This window comes from Cydia fagiglandana, chromosome 4 (assembly GCF_963556715.1).
Source record: "Cydia fagiglandana chromosome 4, ilCydFagi1.1, whole genome shotgun sequence".
NCBI lineage: Eukaryota > Metazoa > Arthropoda > Insecta > Lepidoptera > Tortricidae > Cydia > Cydia fagiglandana.
The window spans coordinates 10,042,992-10,061,518 of NC_085935.1; the positions used below are offsets into that span (position 1 = coordinate 10,042,992).

The following is an 18,527-nucleotide window of genomic DNA, read 5'->3' on the forward strand; positions in this document are numbered from 1 at the left end:
TAACTCACCGATGTATCTATAGACGACCTTTTCTGTGCGACGTAATAAGCATAAAAATACTAGACGGCCGCTCGGCACACCGGGTTCAAATTCGCGTATAGATTTATGAGCGTGTCGTGTGTCTTGTGGAAATATACGCGCGCTCCCGGCGAGCGTCGTGTGTAGCGGGGGTTGTTGACTTGACGTAGATTTGCGACTGTGATCTCTAAATCTACACGACATTTGTATTAACTTTACATTGTAATGTTATTAGTTAAGTAAATAAGAAAATTTTGAGTTTTTTCCCCGAATAACAACGACCGCTTTCATGTAAGTCACTAGTAGTAGGCGTAGGTTTAGCTTAGGTATACAAAATATGGCCACAATCTAAGTATTGTACAGTTATATGGTGGTGGTGGTACATACAAATTATATGGTGTACCGAACTATTTGAATACTTTGGATGCTACTTACTATACGATGTTTACTGTACTGTAAACAATGAATAAAGAAATTACGAAAATGTAATAAAAAGCATATTGAGAAAAACCGCAATTCAACTTTTATAAGTAAAATAATTCCCATTCAACATTTGCGTTACAGTTGGGAAAGTTCGAACAATAGAAAGCAGCAGTCGTTAAGATAAAATAGGGTACCTCATTACTTTTTATAACTTTAACAAATAAAGAAAGAACTCTTGGGGCATGGACTTTGCATCAACCGTGTTCAGCATCAGTATAAAGATTTTATCTGCAGACGGAGCATGTCGTCGGAATAAATCGTCCCGTGACGCGAGAAGTTCAATTTTGTGTGAAAATTATGAACATGTTTCTTACCTCTGGTAAACGAGAATATGACGAGATAGCGGAGAGCCATTCCCGTCACGTCGGCGGCGCCCACGGCGTAATTTAAAAATTTCTGGCCCGACGTTGGTTGACCACCCCTGAATCGTATGCCGTATTCAACCCTTTTGCATACAAATAATCATGACTAGGGGATTTATGAGGAAACTAATGACAAAGCGAAACCTGAACAATATTAAAATATGATTGCAGGAGTTCTTGTCTGTTTGTAGTGTTTGTATAGGACTTTTGTGGTATTGTGATGCAAGTATTTAGAATTGTATTGAGAGAATGAGAGTTACATTATAAATTTACATTATAAAGTTACTTTATAAAAATGGTTTCATAACAACAAATATTTGGTTATTATGTAAGCATTTTTTAGTATTTGTTGTTGATTTTTTTTTTGAATTTAATAAAATTTTGTAAGTTTGAAGAGCTCTTTAGAGAAGTCGTTCTGGGTGGAATAAATACCAAATGCCAATTTGAGACAAAAATGTAGTACCTATATAATTTTCCGTTGAGTTACGAAGATACCAAGTTTTCGTAATAATAAAGGAACACTTTCAAGATATACGGTGAAATTGAAGATTATATTATACAGAATAGTTAGGGTACTCTATCTATCCACAAAAATGGGGAACAAATAAAAAAATGGCACATGTACCAACTTTTGAGGGATTAGACAGTTTTATCATGCATAGTCCCTTTATACCGGGTGTGGCCTATAATATGACCAAAAAATTAAACTGAAGGCTGTACTCCTCATACTGACCAACATTTGTTCAGCGACTTTTAAAAATAACTTGCGGTTTTATTTTTAATACACTTTAAAGTTTATTCTAAGACGCAATGTATTGCGACGTCAATCACAATGATCGTCCATTGAAGATAATATTTATTTTGTATGAAAAATAGGTCTAAATACTTCATAATTTTTAAAAGTTGTTGTACAAAAGTGTCGCCGTTTGAGGAGTACAATCTGTTTTAATTAGTTGCTTGTGCTACAGGCCACTCCCGGTATAAGGAGGTAATCCTTTTTGACATCATAGTAAAAACCATACACGCGTATTCGGGAAACGAGATAATCACAAGATCTAGAAACGATATAGAGATCAACTAGATTTACATAAGATATCGACTAGATGTGACTTGGATATCTAAGTCATAACTTGTCGAAATCGTTCAAGAGGACCTCCAGAATTGCGGACAAATATCTTTAAATTATCCATATCGTAACTTGCTGAGGTCTAGTAGAGATCTAATACATTTTCAGAATCGAGCCGATAGTCGCGGGCACCAGCTAGTATGAAAATAAATAATTTGCACTCAACTCGTAACAGTATTTATACTCGTACATGCTACGGAGCGTGCTACGCCGTAGCGCGCCTTCTTAGCACTTTGTTCTCGTAGCGCTTACAAGAGTCAACACTACAAAACAAGTTTCTCTAATTAAATAGTTCGTGGCTCACCGTGGATTTTCCCCTATTCCTATGCAGCTGTAATCGCTGAAGTAGATAAAAAAACTTTCAGGAGTTGATTCAGGTGGATTACAAGTTTTAACTCCGGCTTTACTTTTTCTAGTGTATTGCTAAACTTTTCTAATACTTTATCCCACTTAAAAAGTTGCTTTCAATTTTATAATTAAACGCTTTTGTCGCTATTTTAGAATCGTTTGTGGGAATACTAAATCAGTTCCCTAGAGGTTTTGTTACTTTATTCAGGTCGTGAAGTGGGTCGTAAGGAGGTGTTAAAGAGTGAATTGGCAAAAGGAGCGGATGAATGGAATATGCGAGCAGGTGCGCGTGAGCTCGCTGGTCCAATCGCGTCCGCGGTGAATAATGAATGGCGGCTCGATTCGGGAAATGAATAAGAGACTCACTAGATATGAAATAGTAAAGATATGTGACGTTTCACTGAAAAAGGCACCTTATGGCGGCTGGCGCCGCGATTCGGGAAATTAATTAGAGATTCACTAGATATGAAATAGTGAAGATATGTGACGTTCCACGGAAAAAGGTACCTTATGGCGGCTGGTACTTACGTCACATAGTGCCGCAATAATATTGGAGCGGCGTTAATAATAGCGTAAGCGCCTACCGCCATAAGGTACCTTTACCCGTGGGACGTCACATATCTTCACTATTTCATATCTAGTGAATCTCTAATTAATTTACCGAATCGCGCCGTGGGTGCGGGGCGGCGCGGGCATATCGCTCCGCGGCTCATCGCTGACGCGTCTCACTAACTCACACGCCCGATCATCGCCATTCCGTCGGTCCTTATTCATATTTAATGTTTATCCAACAAACTATGTGAACATTAACAATCAATCAGTCACAACTACAACTGGCTGATAACGCTTTTGTATTTATATTGCCGACATCATATTTGAACAGACGGATGACGGTTTTGAATATATATTTATGTAGTAGTTAAATTTTTGTGTTTTTGATGACGAGATAAATATTGGAAATAAATTGTATTTCTTGATTAGAGGTGTTTATTGATTAGATTAGGTTCCTACATTAAATATTATTGTAAAATACGTACAGATTAATAAAATCTACATTAAGTGCTCCAGATATTTTAATTAAGCCCGTCGCCAACTGCGGCATGATAAGTACGACTCTGCCCGATTCATATCTCAGAGTCTAGACTGTTAAATGTTAAAAAAAGTTATTCTCATTTCATTATCTTCCTCTGAAGTCACAAATATAAAAGGCATTGAAGAATAAAAATTGTTTTCACATTTTGCTTGATCTTATATTGAAATGACAGGCCGTTAAATGAAATCACCGTACCTGAACTAAAACAAGAATTTACAAATTGTTTATCTACATAATTTATATCAAACAATATACACATAGAAATGTATTATTTAAGGAATATATTTGTAACTACATACTCGTATAGTATATAGGTACTATTACCGTAACTCATAGCGCTAGAACATGTAAAATGTTTCGATTATTTGGCATACCTATTTTTTAAATCTAGATTTATGAAAAGACCTGTCCGCCCTCGGAATACCCAACTGGCGTGAAGTGGCGCAGAATAGGGCAGAATGGCGCTATCTTGTGTCAGAGGCCAAGATCCTCTTTGGGTCACTGAGCCAGTGAATTATGTATGTATGTATGTAGATTTATGAATAGAATACCGTTTACCATGCTATGGCAAACCAAAAAAATGAAATATGGTTATAGTACTTAGTCTATGTACTCGTATTATTAAACTTATTGCACCGTAGCATTAAAAACATTACAGAGTTATAGGTATCAAACAAATGAATATATGTATGTATTTACAGTAACTTTCTTCACATGAAATTGAATAGGTACGAGTTATACTTAAATGTTTACTTAAATATCAAATCAAATCGTGGGATTAGTTGTCAAGCGGACCCCAGGCTCCTCATGAGCCGTGGCATAATGCCGGGCCGGGATAGCGCCAGGAAGAAGGTTTACTTAAATATCATGTTCTTTAGGTAGGTCAGTTGCTTTTTCCAAATGTAGTTTATCTCATAAAATGTGTAGGGAAACGTATTTTATTCCGAAATCTGTTGCAGTAATTAGAATGTAAGATGGAGATAATTTACGAATACGCGTGATCACCATAAATATAACTTCACTTAGCAATTTTACAAGTTCAACGTGTTTTTCTCTTAATTATACCACATTATAAGGACGTTGTAGGATGCTTGACAAGGGAACAAATAAGGAAATAAATTGCTTTTTACCCACGACGCGGCAGAGATGATAATCACGACACGTTGTTGTTTTGCCTCTACGAACGATTTCTGCTACATACCGAGAAACCCATGTTATCGGTTACGACGTAGCGCTACGACCATAGCTCAGCGGTGATATGTGTTTTGTGCACAAAGGAATGTTCCGCGCACCTATCTCTGTGCGTACCTACCTCCAAATTAGGTTGACCGATTTAAGTTGAGTTTTTATTTTAATTATTCCTTTTGGAAACCTTGAAAAAATTAAGTATTAATTCACCGTGTCAATATCAAAATCAAAATAATCTTCGCTGCATGATGAAGAGGCTTGAATCAGCACTTGTTAATCACTCTATTGGTGTGGCTAATACTAATACCAATACTAAATTACATACGGTTTTCTAGCACTATGAATTATGAACGGTTACTAAGGTATTTTCGTTTTCTTAATAACTACATATATTTTAAAAATTACATCATATAGCTTATCGGTATACAAATACATGTAAAAAACAGATGACATGATAGGCAGCGTCCGGTCCGGAACGGACAGGTAACAAATTGTAGCGGCGGGGCAGGTGCGTGCCGGCCGCACTGTCACTCACCTTGAGAAATGCACCCTTCAAGATCCCTCTCAGCCTAAATAATTACTCCTACGTCAGCAGCGGACCTACACTCTCAGCCGTATTCGAACAATGACATACGTCAAATACTAGACATCGAAACGATATAGATTAGATATGTCAGTGTCAAACAAGTGTCAAAATTGACGTTTCTTTAAACAAAAACGTCACTTTTGACACTTGTTTGACACTGAAATATCCAGTCCATATCGTTTCAATGTCTAGTATTTGACGTATCTCATTGTTCGAATACGGCTAACGCCAATTTAACCTGTATATTTGTTTGCGACGTGATATCACCCAAGCCGCATTCGATCTTCAAAACCAAACTTGATTCTATTTTGATTTGACATTATAATACTTTCTCGCTAGAATATTAAGTGCGAGCGAAATACACTAAGAATAATATTAGAGAATGCCTATACCGGCATTAAGTCCGCCTGTTGTACTTTTTGTATGTGCAATAAAGTTTAAAATAAATAAATAAATATTAGTTAGAAGTCAAATTTAGACCAATTTCTAATTTTAGAATGTGTTGTTTTGAAGATGAGATATAGGTAATGCGTTTTTTGAATATCGTAACTGAAAATAGATGTTATTTTTATAACAATGTATGTATATTTGAAATGTTAGTTAAAGATTTACCAATCGAATAAAAATATGAAGAGAGTGAACTTACTCGTAACGAGATTCTTTTGTAATGATTAATATTATATTCATAATAGCTAAACTACATACGCTGTTAATACAGTTGGTTGGTTTCTAGTAGTAAGTAGCTTAAGTAGTTTGTAGACTAAATCTGGTTTAAATCTCATTATATTTTTTTGTTCCGAACTCTATATAATACAAATCAATTACACGTACAAGACCACTCAGTTAAGTGGTAGACCGCAGACCTAATAATTCAAATTGAAAGAACTGCTTTTCTTTGGATTTCATTTTATATATATATAATATATTGAATATAAAATAACTTATTAAAATAAACTAAAACTACAAAGAAATTAAAATTAATACTAAAATAAAAGAAACTTACCTATAAAATAAAAACCCTAATTATAAAAAGAATACCCCCTCTAGCAGGTTCGCCTGTGGCATGGTACCCATTACGCTGGCGGCGTTTCCTCGCTGAACCGCCAGGGCGATTCGTTGCGAGAAATCTGGGATCCCCTGTGGCGTCAACCAGCCGTCCCGACAGGGCCCTCACAAAAAGGCCTGCATGTCAGCTGACCAAGGGCCCAGTGTCTCTACCGCGAGCGCCGCAAACTCGTAGTCCTTAAGTAAGGACGAATATTTGCGGCGCTTGAGAACCTGGGCCTGGTCAGCCGCGCCGCCGGCCTGGGTGCGGGTGGCCTGGATATGGGACTGTGCGAAGGTATCTACGCACGTTGCGTCCCACACCAGGGCCCTACCTAGTTTCCACGGCACCAATGTGGCCCCGTCGGGGCGCTTGCCATCGTCCCTCGCCATGCCCGCGGGTTCGAGAATCGCAGGCACAGAGGCGGTGGCAAGCGACCGACGGACCAAATCATTGATGGTACCGTGGCGAAATAGGCGGCCGGCGCTTTTGGGGCATGAAAGGCCATGTCGGCCCAGCTGATCGACGTTTTTGCCACAGGCGCAAGTGTGAGGGACACATATTTTGGACCCAAGCCTTAAGCATATAGCTATTCTCAAGCTACTTGGGTCCAAAACGGTGCCTATTTGACGGGAAGGGAGTGCTCGTAGCCAATGGCCCGACTCGGGGGCTGATACGGCTAGAATTCGGGCACGTTCGAAGTCGTCCGGACTATCCTGAAGAAGTGTGGTATGAGCTGCTTTTAAGGGAGGGGAGTCCCAAGCCCGCTGAATGTGACGGGCGACTGGGATATCCTCACCCGGACACGACTCACACCAGGCCTCCCTTAGATTCGCTATCTCATCGTCAGGTATCTGAGGAAGGTTTAAAATAATACCGACGAGAGACAGCGAGCCGTATACTGAGGACAGGAACGCGGGTAGAGCCAAACTGGCCGAGGTGCGAACGCCCAGTCCACCCAGCCTTATCGGTAGAACCGCTTGGGTCCATGAACTATTGTCGAGATGAATGTTCAGTGTTTTGGAAAGGGTTGCCTGAAGGGAGGAGTCTATGGAAGACAGGATGGACGGAAATTTCCAAATTGGGCAACTGCGGAGTAAATACATAAATTTGGGTGTAAATAAGCAAAAACGGATGATGAAAAGAGCCATATGGGGATTTATTTTAAATAGGAGGTCTGATGTATTATTGAATAAATTTAATTTACAGTTAATGACGGGTGCGATTGATTCGTCAAAAATTGGTGAGCCTAAAAGGGTGAGGGATGTTTTTGAATGAACGGAAATATTAGGTAAAACTGCGTTAAAATTTGTTAGTATATCTATTTTTGTATTCAATGGAACGTGATTTGGAATAAAAATTTCGCATTTAGTGAAATTTAATGCAAGCCCGATTTTCGAAAATTTATCTATGATAGATTGTATATCTTGTAGTACGGTTAGTGCGTCTCCGCCAAGGGAGCCGTCATCTAAGTACCAACAATTGAATTTTGAATTTAGACTAGAGATGATGGGGTGAATGACCAAACTAAAAATGGCAGGCCCAAGCGGATCTCCCTGTTGGCAGCCCATACTTGACAAGATAATATCATTTCCAAAAAGTAATTTTGAAGGTGCTCCGTAGCATTGCCAAATGTATTTGTAAAGTTCTGGTAGCTCTTTTTTTACTTCTGCTAACAGAGCACCGCGGTCGACCGAATTAAATGCATTTTTGACATCTATTTTTACAAACACTTCGTAGTCCGGACGATTGAGGAATGTACGCGCAGCGTGCACTGCTGCCTCACAACCACCCTTTACGCCGAATTCTAGTTGTCGAGGTTTAAAGATCCCTGTTAGCCTTTGGTTGAATTGTCTGCAGCATAGTTTGGAGGCTAAGCGTCTGAGGGTGCACCCAACCGCAATCGGGCGGATACCGCCGTCCTTCTTGGCCAACGCCACCAGGTTCGCGCCGTATAACAGAGGCACAATATCTGTGTTAACTAGGCCTGAAAGCATCAGGTTGATTAAAGCTGTTATTTCTCTGAGTAGGGCCGACCTCGCATCGCCTAGTGTCATCGCAGTCAGATCTTTTAAATGCTGAGGAGACAAGCCATCCATCCCGCCGGCGGATCCGTTGGTGAACGAAGCTATGGCCTGACTCACTGCATCTTCAGTGACAATCACAGAGGGATCATCGACGGAGGGAGGATCTGGCAGTCTTGAAGAAATGGGAGGCTCTGGGTGTTTTTCTTTTAAGGCGGCGTAGGTAGCGGCCGAGTGCGCAGCCAAGTCGTCGCTAGAAAATAAAAGTCGGGCAGCACCACTCACGTTCCCTTCCGAAAGTTTATTTTCTATAGATTTTATTTTCGTATGAAGCGAATTATGAGTTGAGCGTGTATTATGAGAATTTTGAGGGATGTCTGGTAGATCAGATAAAGAAGACGTGTTGGTTTTAATTTGGGAGGTGAGTGATACCTTTTTTGATTTTTCAACGTGTAAAACTGTGAATGGAAACGTGAGCAGACGCTCCCATGCTTTAACAGAATTTTCTGCGACGACCTTGGCCACACACTCGGTGAGGCAGCGTGCGACGGTGAAACGCGCACCACGGGGTATTCTTTTCACAATTGGAATGTTGGCCTTCAACAGCCCTAGCCTGTCCGCAAGCGATATTTCAGCTGGCGGCGGTGTCGCTGTAGGACCCCCGGCGGAGGAAGACCCTGCAGGCTGAGAAGCGCTAGGAATCGGGGGGTCGATAGCCACACGGGTGCCATGCCGGTAAGCCGTATGGATAGCGAGACCTCGCCGACCTTTGTATTGCTTTCCGTCCGAGCACACAGGGCAATGCAGCAACTCCGGCGGATTCAGGCACGGTTGCGAAGGCATAAACACTATTAGCTAGGGTTCTAAGTTACAAAAAAAGGTCGAACCTTTTTTTTCTTGATTAAAGCATGAAACTTGGCACAGTTGTTCCTTATATCAAAACAAGCCGATTTCGATCGGTAGCCCGAAGGAGCCTCCCCTCTGGGGCACGAGAGGGGGGGGTCAAAGTACCGCTCCGCCCGGCTTCATTCTTAAAATTCTAACAGGCCCCGTTTAGCTAATAGGTCATATTTGGTATCAATTTCGGATAATTCAATAACGTAGAATTCATTTCTGGTATAAAAATTTAGCGATTTGTAGAAAAAAATAAAAAAATACTCATAGTATCTAATTTTTCAAGTGTAATTTTTGTTTCTTATTTATTGTCAAAATTAAACTGCCTGGTTTTTCTACATTAAAAAAATATGATGATAAAGCCTATTTAATGCAGATTTTAAAAACATAACTTTTACATACCTTTATTTAGAGGAAATCGCATTAAAAAAACTTATATCGTCTCGCGCCGGTGAATATCTTTTTACTGACATCGGCATCGATATAGACAACATCCGAAGTACAACACTCTGGAGACCGATTAAAAGTATTGTTTATTGTTGTAGATCCTATTATAGAGATAGAAAAGCGTACAAATATTATTTTATGTGTCGTTCAGTGAAAAAAGGGACCTTGGAACAAATTATCACAGAGCCTCGCGTTTGTATAGAAGCATACTCGTATTTAGTTAGTGCCAACCACTCCATGGACTCCATGGTCGCTGTTCTCAATATGGGTTATTACTGCAATGTTCTGCCGCCAGAGTGCAGCACTACCGACTCTAGTAAATTCATAGACTAACTTATACATGTAGATGTAGATGTAGTGTAGGGACGCCCGGTCAGAAGCAGGCGGGCTGTCGATCGCTTGTCGCGTTCGTTCAGCCCAGTTCCCTGGAGTTGGAGCTTCAGGTTACTATCCCGGCGGCATTCCCACACTATTCTCCTCAAATCTTCTTGTTTTCCTGCAGAATAAAAGGACATCTTTGAGTTCGACGTCCTTTAGTTCGTTCTTTTAGTGTGTCTCTACCGCATGTATTATATCGCGGTGCCGCGTACATAGTACATTCTGCTAGTAAGTGTAAGCTAGTCTCCTCCTTACCACAATGTGGATAGGAGGCGTCTCTACTAATTTTCATTATCTTGAGGTGTCTGTTGAGAGTATTGTGACCTGTAATGGTACCTGTCAATAGTCTCAGACTGCTCTTACCTAGTTTCAGAAGATACCTGGTTCTCCTGTGGTCTATACCTTTGATCATCATCTTCGACTGTCTGCATCCAGTCTCTTCTTCCCATTCTCTCTGTGCTTCCATCTCTTTTACCTTCTCTATGACTCCCTTCGTGACATCCGCTGACATAGACAGAGCCGGTTCCGGACCTATGTATTCCGTCTCCGCCCTTATCCTCGCCAGCTCGTCAGCTTTCTCGTTTCCCGTTAGTCCCTGGTGTCCTGGAACCCATGCCACCGTGACACTTCTTTGCTTGCCTATCAAGTTGAGCTCCTCTCGACATTCTCTCACGAGAGAGGAGGTAACTGATATTTTCTTTAGTGCCTTTAGTGCTGCCTGGCTGTCTGTGTATATTACGACAGCGCCCTCTTGTTTTACGCTCTTCTTGATTATGCTTGCGCAGCGCGTTATAGCACATACCTCGGCTTGGAACACGCTAGCATATCTACCCAGTGGTACTGATGCTCTCCCAGTTTGAGGATCACTATGCCCGCTCCTGCTAGTTTCATCGAGCTTCTTCTTGAGCCATCCGTGAAGCAGATGGTCGTCGGGTGTCCGACTTCCACCTTCCAGTTATCTCTGTCTCCTATGTGTATTCTATATTTCTTGTCAAATATCTCCTGCCTCTTTATAAGGTCATTATTGGCCATCAACATTTCAAGTTTTGATAGTGCCTCTCTTTGTATCAGCGCGTGTCTCTTGTCTACGCAGCTTCCTCTCCATTCGTTGCATGCTTTCATTCTGTACCACTCGGCTGCCCTAAGCAGAAAACAAGTATCTCGGAAATTTTCAAAAATGGGTTTTTTGGATTTTCGAAATCTACAATTTTAGGCGCATCTTTCACCAAAAAAGTAATTGTAAAATAATGCGTAGTTTTTAAAATATTCATGTTTTTAAAATCCAAGTATCTTTTTTTGATCCTGTATTCTACGCTGAATTCAAGTATATGTCCCATTTCTACGCTAAATTCAAGTAACTAAACAGAGATACTTGTAATTCATATAGATGACCGAGATACTTGAGTTTAGCGTAGATGTTCGTAACTGCGAATCAGTTTATTACAATGGTAAATTAAGTATATCCCAACACAATCTGCAATTTAGGTTAGAAATTAGTTACATAGTTATACAGAAGGTACCTTGTTTAAACATATACTTACGAGTACATAGAGAACAAATTTGCTTAGCATTATACGTGTCAAAGGCTAACACGTGAACAGTCTGTGAGATTTAAGTATAAAGAAAAAGTGTTGTTAATACAATTAAAATTATCTGTATTTAATTGTCTACAGTAATGAAAACAGAACACTAGAATGCAAGAGATAGACGCCTACGCCAAAGAAAGAGGAAATCATAATCATGCCGTATCCATGATAAAGGTTTTGGAAAAAAATAGAAACAAACAATAACTGACTGGATTCAATTGACCAAAAGGGAAATATTTAATCCAGAAATTGAATTTTTATAAAGAAATATATTATGTGGTTAAGTGAATCACATCTAAGATCAATCTCGAGGAGTCTATTAGTAGACTTAGACCAAGAAAAGTTTGCAGAGATGTTGAGAGCACACTCAGTGCCAGTGTTATTTATATCGTAATTTCATAGAAGTTTGACGTTTAAAATAACACCTGCACGCGTGTGCTGTCAAAATCTCTGCAGTTTTTGGTTTAACTCTAGCCACTAAAGAGAACCACCAATTACTTACCATATTAATAGGTAACATAGCCAAGAATCGATATTGCTTTATAAGAAATAGGGAAAACTGGCTTGAAGGATTTAATTAGATTTTTACTTTGTTACATAAGTAAAGTTAAATAGTAAATAAAGTAACTATGTACCTAAGTATTTATCTATGCAAGTATGTATATCGTCGGCATCGTCGCCTAGTACTCATAGTACAAACTTTGCTTAATTTGGGGCTAGGTCAACGGGTGAAAGATTGTCCCCAAATATTGATTTTTATCAATGGACTCACCAGCTCTCACCATACCATGCACCAGCCTCATTCCTATTAAAGACATCTGTCAAATAGGACTATAAAAATGCAAGTGCAAGTCGAACTCGCCCACCTTACAAATTTAAATTATTTCTTTTTTTGTAGGTACTTTATAGTTTTCAGATTATTCCCTCTACTTATAGTGTAAGACAATATTACTTGCCACAGTTCATAGTTCTAGGTCAACGGGACTTCCTTAAGCTACCTACTACCTACCAGTTTTAAATTTTGATTCCCTTGAGACTGTCGAATACTTACGTATTTTGACATAAAGACCGTATCTTTATTTACGTTAATTTAGAAGTTTGAAACCACCCATCTATGAAGACAGAGGGTTTGTTGAAGGAATGGCACATTGTATCACAAAATAACAATATGCTGGCAATAAATAAAATCGATGAAATAGGTACCAATAACCATGTGTCAGAAGGTCTGAGGATGGCAACATCAATTACTAATAAAAAAAAGTATATTTTCCAAAAGAAAATGAGTTTTAAATATATATAAAAAAATAAAAAAATTGTAAGCGTTTTATTATGTAACAGAAATTTTGAAGTCGACGAACCAGAAAGAAACAAAAATGAGTTATCGGTAGCTTATGTCATTAGCTTTCATTTGATACCATTTCCTTCAGAATTACATGAAAATTTGAAAAGTTATTGAACGGAGAGCCAAATATGTTTAGTATTTAAGAAGCTAAAGTGCTTGCTATTTCAAAGCTAAACACGAGATACTTGAATTTGTGTAGAATGGTTCTGAGATTTTCGGGCAGTAAACTACACAGAAAACATTTTATGCCTGTACAAAGTTTTATATACAAGAATATAAAAAAATAAAGTCTGTATAAGCTTAATTTTATCGCCCTTAACATAATGGTATAAAAAGATGTTATATTTTAGACAAAATACCTAACAAAACAGACAAATTACGTTTTTTTGCTCTCCTCAAAAATTTGTCAAAACTGAGTTACTTGTTTTCTGCTTAGGGCAGCCGCACTGTTCGGTGGCTCTTTTCTCTACCTCAATCCAGAGTGGCTTCAAGCCTAGCATTACCTCCATTGCGTGTGTCGGGGTCATTCTCATAGCCCCCGTCATCATGAGGCACGCTAATTTCTGGACTTTGGTTAGGTCTTAGGTCTCTTTGGTTTTCTTTAATATGTGCTCTATACCACCATGTCACGGCTCCATATAGCACCCTGGGTAGTATTATCGCCTTGTAGATCCAGTGGATCATTCCTGGCTTCAGTCCCCAGTTCTTTCCTACTGCCCTTTTGCATTGGAACAGTGTTCTTATAGCTTTAGCCGTCTGCTCTTTGATGTGAGTTTTGTGCCTGAGTTTACTGTCTAAAGTAACGCCCAGATATTTCAACTCCTCCACCATGTCTAGTTCTATACCTTGTACCTTTATGGGTTTCATCTCCTTTATTCTTCTATTAGTGAATAGCACCTAGCTTTGTTTTCGATGGATTGAGATCCAACCCTCTCTCTCTACACCATCTCAGTACCTGTCTGAGACCTCTTATCATTATATCTCTTATCGCAGTGACAACCATTCCTCTCTCTAACAGCACTCCATCATCAGAGTAAGCCTGCATGTACATGCCTCCTCTGTTGAGCTCTTTTACCATTGAGTTTAGAAGTGGGCACCACATCAGTGGGGACAGGCATCCCCCTTGTGGGAACCCTCTTCTTGGACTAATCGTCTTTGTTACTCCTCCCAGCTCCGCCGTAATGGATCTACCTTTTAGCATTTTCCCTATCCATTGCGCTATTGCCGACAGATGCCCTCACTCTTCAGACTTTCCTCTACGGCCTCGAAGGTTGCTGTGTCAAAAGCCCCCTCAACGCTCAGTCTGTCTTCTTGGGAATGGAAGCAAAAAGCAAATGACTTTTTCCAAACTGTTCTGACAACCCTACTGTGGCCAGAATATGATTGAAACTGACATATATACTTACAGTTTACTTCTTATTCATTGAGAACAGCGACCATGGAGTCCTTGGAGTGGTTGGCACTAATTAAATACGAGTATGCTTCTATACAAACGCGAGGCTCTGTGATAATTTTTTCCTAGGTCCCTTTTTTCACTGAACGACACATAAATAATAATATATGTACGCTTTTCTATCTTTATAATAGGATCTACAACAATAAACAATACATTTAATCGGTCTCCAGAGTGTGTACTTCGGATGTTGTCTATAACGATGCCGATGTCGGTAAAAAGATATTCACCGGCGCGAGACGGTATAAGTTTTTTTATGCAATTTTCTTTTAATAAAAGTAAATAAAAGTTATGTTTTTAAAATCTGCATTAAATAGGCTTTATTGTCATATTTTTTGTATGTAGAAAAACCAGGCAGTTTAATTTTGACACCAAATAAAACATAAAAATTACACTCGAAAAATTAGATTATTTTTAATTTTTTTTAATTTTGTTCGACAAATTGCAATTTTTTAATAACGGAAATGAATTCTACGTTATTGATTTATCCGAAATTGATACCAAATATGACCTATTAGCTAAACGGGGCCTGTTAGATTTTTTAGAATGAAGCCGGGCGGAGCGGTTCTTTGACCCCCCCCCCCTTGCCCCAGAGGGGGGGGTTCTTCGGGCTACCGATCTAAATCGGCTTATTTTGATATAAGGAACTGCTGTGCCAAGTTTCATGCTTTAATCAAACAAAAAAAGGTTGTTGCACTTAACATCCTCACTATATAAATATAAAATACAAACTTAACAGCTATTATTATAAAATATTAACAGCATTGAGTACCTACAAATAAAATCGTAAAAAAGGAATAAATACCTACTATTAAATATAAAGTAATTATGTACAACACACAATAAAATAAAAAATAGTCTTGGTTCTGTGAATCGATTACTAAATGCACACAAAATGGAAAAAGATGTTATACACTCAGGAGCGAGGAGCTGTACGGCGCGATGTCGGGACACTAAGTATAGGTAAGTAGGTATTTAGTTTTTCATAGGCAGTGGGCAATCGTAAGCAGCAAGCCAAAAATCATGAGTAAACATTATAAAATTTGTATTTTCACTGTTTGTTGATTTTGATGACAGCTTGTCATGTCACCCGGCCGGGCCATCAGAGGCGTTATTTAAAGTTTCCACCGGCAGCCCGCGGTCTCCGCGGAGAGATAACACAATTTGGGGATCGTCTATTGATTCTCACTTCAAATTGGTCGAAAAATTTGCAGATATGATTGAAAATAATTTTTTAATACAGTTGCTCAAAAAGTGCTACTTTACGTAGCTGTTTAGCGTGCGGAAAGTTGGTTATCTCGAACTAGTGCTTTTTACTTTTCCAATTTTTTTAAATTTATACTTGTTCCAATTCACGACTACTTATTGATGAGTGTTAATATTAGTTTCCTTTAAACGTCGTAATCAGCATAAAAACCTACCGTTAATGTAAGAATACGAAAAATATTACATATTTCATATTTAATTACTTACCTCTTCATCATTATAACACGTTTATTTTTTAATATTCAATATTGAAAATTCCGTTCTTAATAAGTTGACTGAATGGAACGGAATAGCTGCCAAACGCCCATAGATATAATATACTTAAAGACGACGTCTAACCGAGCTGTCACTGTTACCACTTTTGTTTAGTGTACGATTAACAATGTTTTTCTTATTTTTTCGCAACTGTATTAAAAAACGTCGTTCGATACACGTGCGGAAATGTCATTCTTCACTCGTCCCGAGTCTTGCCACTCGCCTGCGGCTCGTGGCAAGATATCTCGGTACTCGTGAAGTAATAACATACCTTCCGCACTAGCATCGAAATGTACTATTATTTAGGGAAGAGAGCTTTACTTTTACGTGTTTTCCGGTTGCTAGGTTACGTTTTTTATATATAATATGCGAATATGTATTTATAGAGATATTAGAGATATTATCAGATTCTACTTTTATCTAAAGAGCGATAATATAAAAGCTAATGTATCTAAGCACAATGACAATCTTATTTGTTTTCTTTTAGATTGACGGGTTTATGAATAAAAATCTTATTCCTGAAATACGGGATACAGTTTTGTATTGAATAAAATATAAGTAATTTTTTGCATGTACAAAAAAGTTTGCACATTGCCCCTCCTCCCTGAATATTATATTGCTATTCATTCCAGTCACGCGTGTCGGTGCTGTTTATTCACATTCGCTTTGGCGGAAGAAAATAATGGGGAAACTCCTTCCATCTACCCGGCTACCACCAACCCATCGTTTTTAAATAACTTTTAAGCTAAATAAGTACTTTAGTCATTGTTCTAAGAAATTGGTAAATACAAAATCTTAAACCAGTGTAAATCACATTGAAACTATAATAATGTATACTCGTAAATCAAGGTAGACCAAATTATTTTCATATCTCATGCTCTGAAAGTGGGTCGTTGTTGTTCTAAAAGGTGCGCAGAAAGTGATACGTTTATGCTCTAGTGCAGAAAAGTGGTGTACTCCTCTGCGTCCCCTTCCCACGAACAACTGGGTGGAAACAAAATGGAAAAATAGTGTCTATATTCCTTTGCCTGGAACAATTGGTAATTATTTAATTTTACTAATCCCACGTTGATCCTTTTTTTTATAAAAATGATGTAAGTGAATTATTAAAAACAGATTATTCTTGATTTCTTTCGTTAAATTCTATTTACTCGATTTCATATAGGCGCCAAAAGGAATACACCAAAAATATTTTTTTAAACCTTACACTTGCGTAAATGAGCAAAGGAAAAATCTTATACAGCCACAGTTAAACGTTTGTACGATATTAAAATGATTTTTAAAGTTATTTAGCACTATATTCATGAAAATAAAATAGAATACAAGATAAAAATTACTTATATTATTAATTAAATTGTTATTTAATATTTAAAATACTTTTATTATGTTATTACGTGGTGCAGCGCACCAAGGTCGCGGTGCGGTCCGGTAGTCTGTTGCGGCTTTTAGAACGAAAAAGTATAAAATTAAAAATTAAAAGGCAATCCCGCTGATTATCATACTATAATGAACAAATCATTTTGAAAATTACTGCAGTTTGTTAAAAAATGTGTGTTTAAATATTGCAATTTAGATGATTTTCGCTAGGGGTTATTAACCTTCACACATGTGAAGTCTCCGATTGCAAGTAAGTCCTAAGGAAAATAAATCATGGCCGTAGATCTATTAGGTACTTCCGTTACTGATTTTGCGAAATTGTCTTGTCTTGTTTGGTTTCCTCGCATTCGATATGAAAAGTAGAGTGTTTAACTCGGGTTACCCTTGGTTAACAATCTACTATTGTCAGATAAGTTAGACAAAGTGTTTAAGTTTGAACCATAGACCTAGGATTCGCTTGCGCTTGACAGACAGCTTAAGTGTGCGAAAGGGAAGCCATCACGTATATGAACATCCCATAAGTGCGAAAGAGTCAGACTACCAATGAGAAAACGTAACCACTTTTGAGTTTGACGACGGCCGCGGACGGCCAGGAGCGTATCACGGTAATTTTCAAATTGAAAAATATACATGGATTAGGACGAAAAGTATTAAATAAAGTAATTCAGTGAAGATGGTGTCTTGTAGTTTGCCGGATTGCAGTGTCACAGGGCCAAATAATCCAAGCAAATACTCATTTCAGAGGATTTATGATATTCCGAGCGAAATTTTCATAGCGATATTTTGTCAAATTAACAGCGTAAAAAGTGTAAGAAGCCGGTTTATACAGTTCATTATAAGTTTTTCTTCCGTTCCGTGCTAATATTTTATCATATTAGCCAATAATTTAGAATATTTTGTGTAAAAACATAAACTGTTAGTTTACGCTAGGGCTTGACAAAATGTTCATATGACAGTATCGATAACTTGTCGGTATATTAATAGCTATGTAATTATTTCTTCACAAGACATTATTAAGATATTATCTTTTATAACCGACTTCAAATAATAACGATTGTTATACTTTTTTGAAGGTGTTCATGTTTAGCGTGTCATGATAACTTCACTTTCCAACACAGTAAGAGTTACATTAAGATAAGTCTGCAACGATTTTTATGGCAAACGCAGTGCAAGTGTTATTTATACGTCATAATGTCATAGAATTTTAGTGTTTAAAATAACACATTTGAAAAAGTAGTCGATAAAGCAATCAAACA

The 18,527-nt window shown here is 38.2% G+C and overlaps 1 protein-coding gene across 1 annotated transcript in view; it reads left to right on the forward strand.

Moving 5' to 3' along the window:
* Positions 1-18,527, forward strand: part of LOC134663641 (neuroligin-1-like) — a 115,266-nt gene that overhangs the window by 1,045 nt on the left and 95,694 nt on the right. The gene's annotated exons all lie outside the window — the stretch shown is intronic.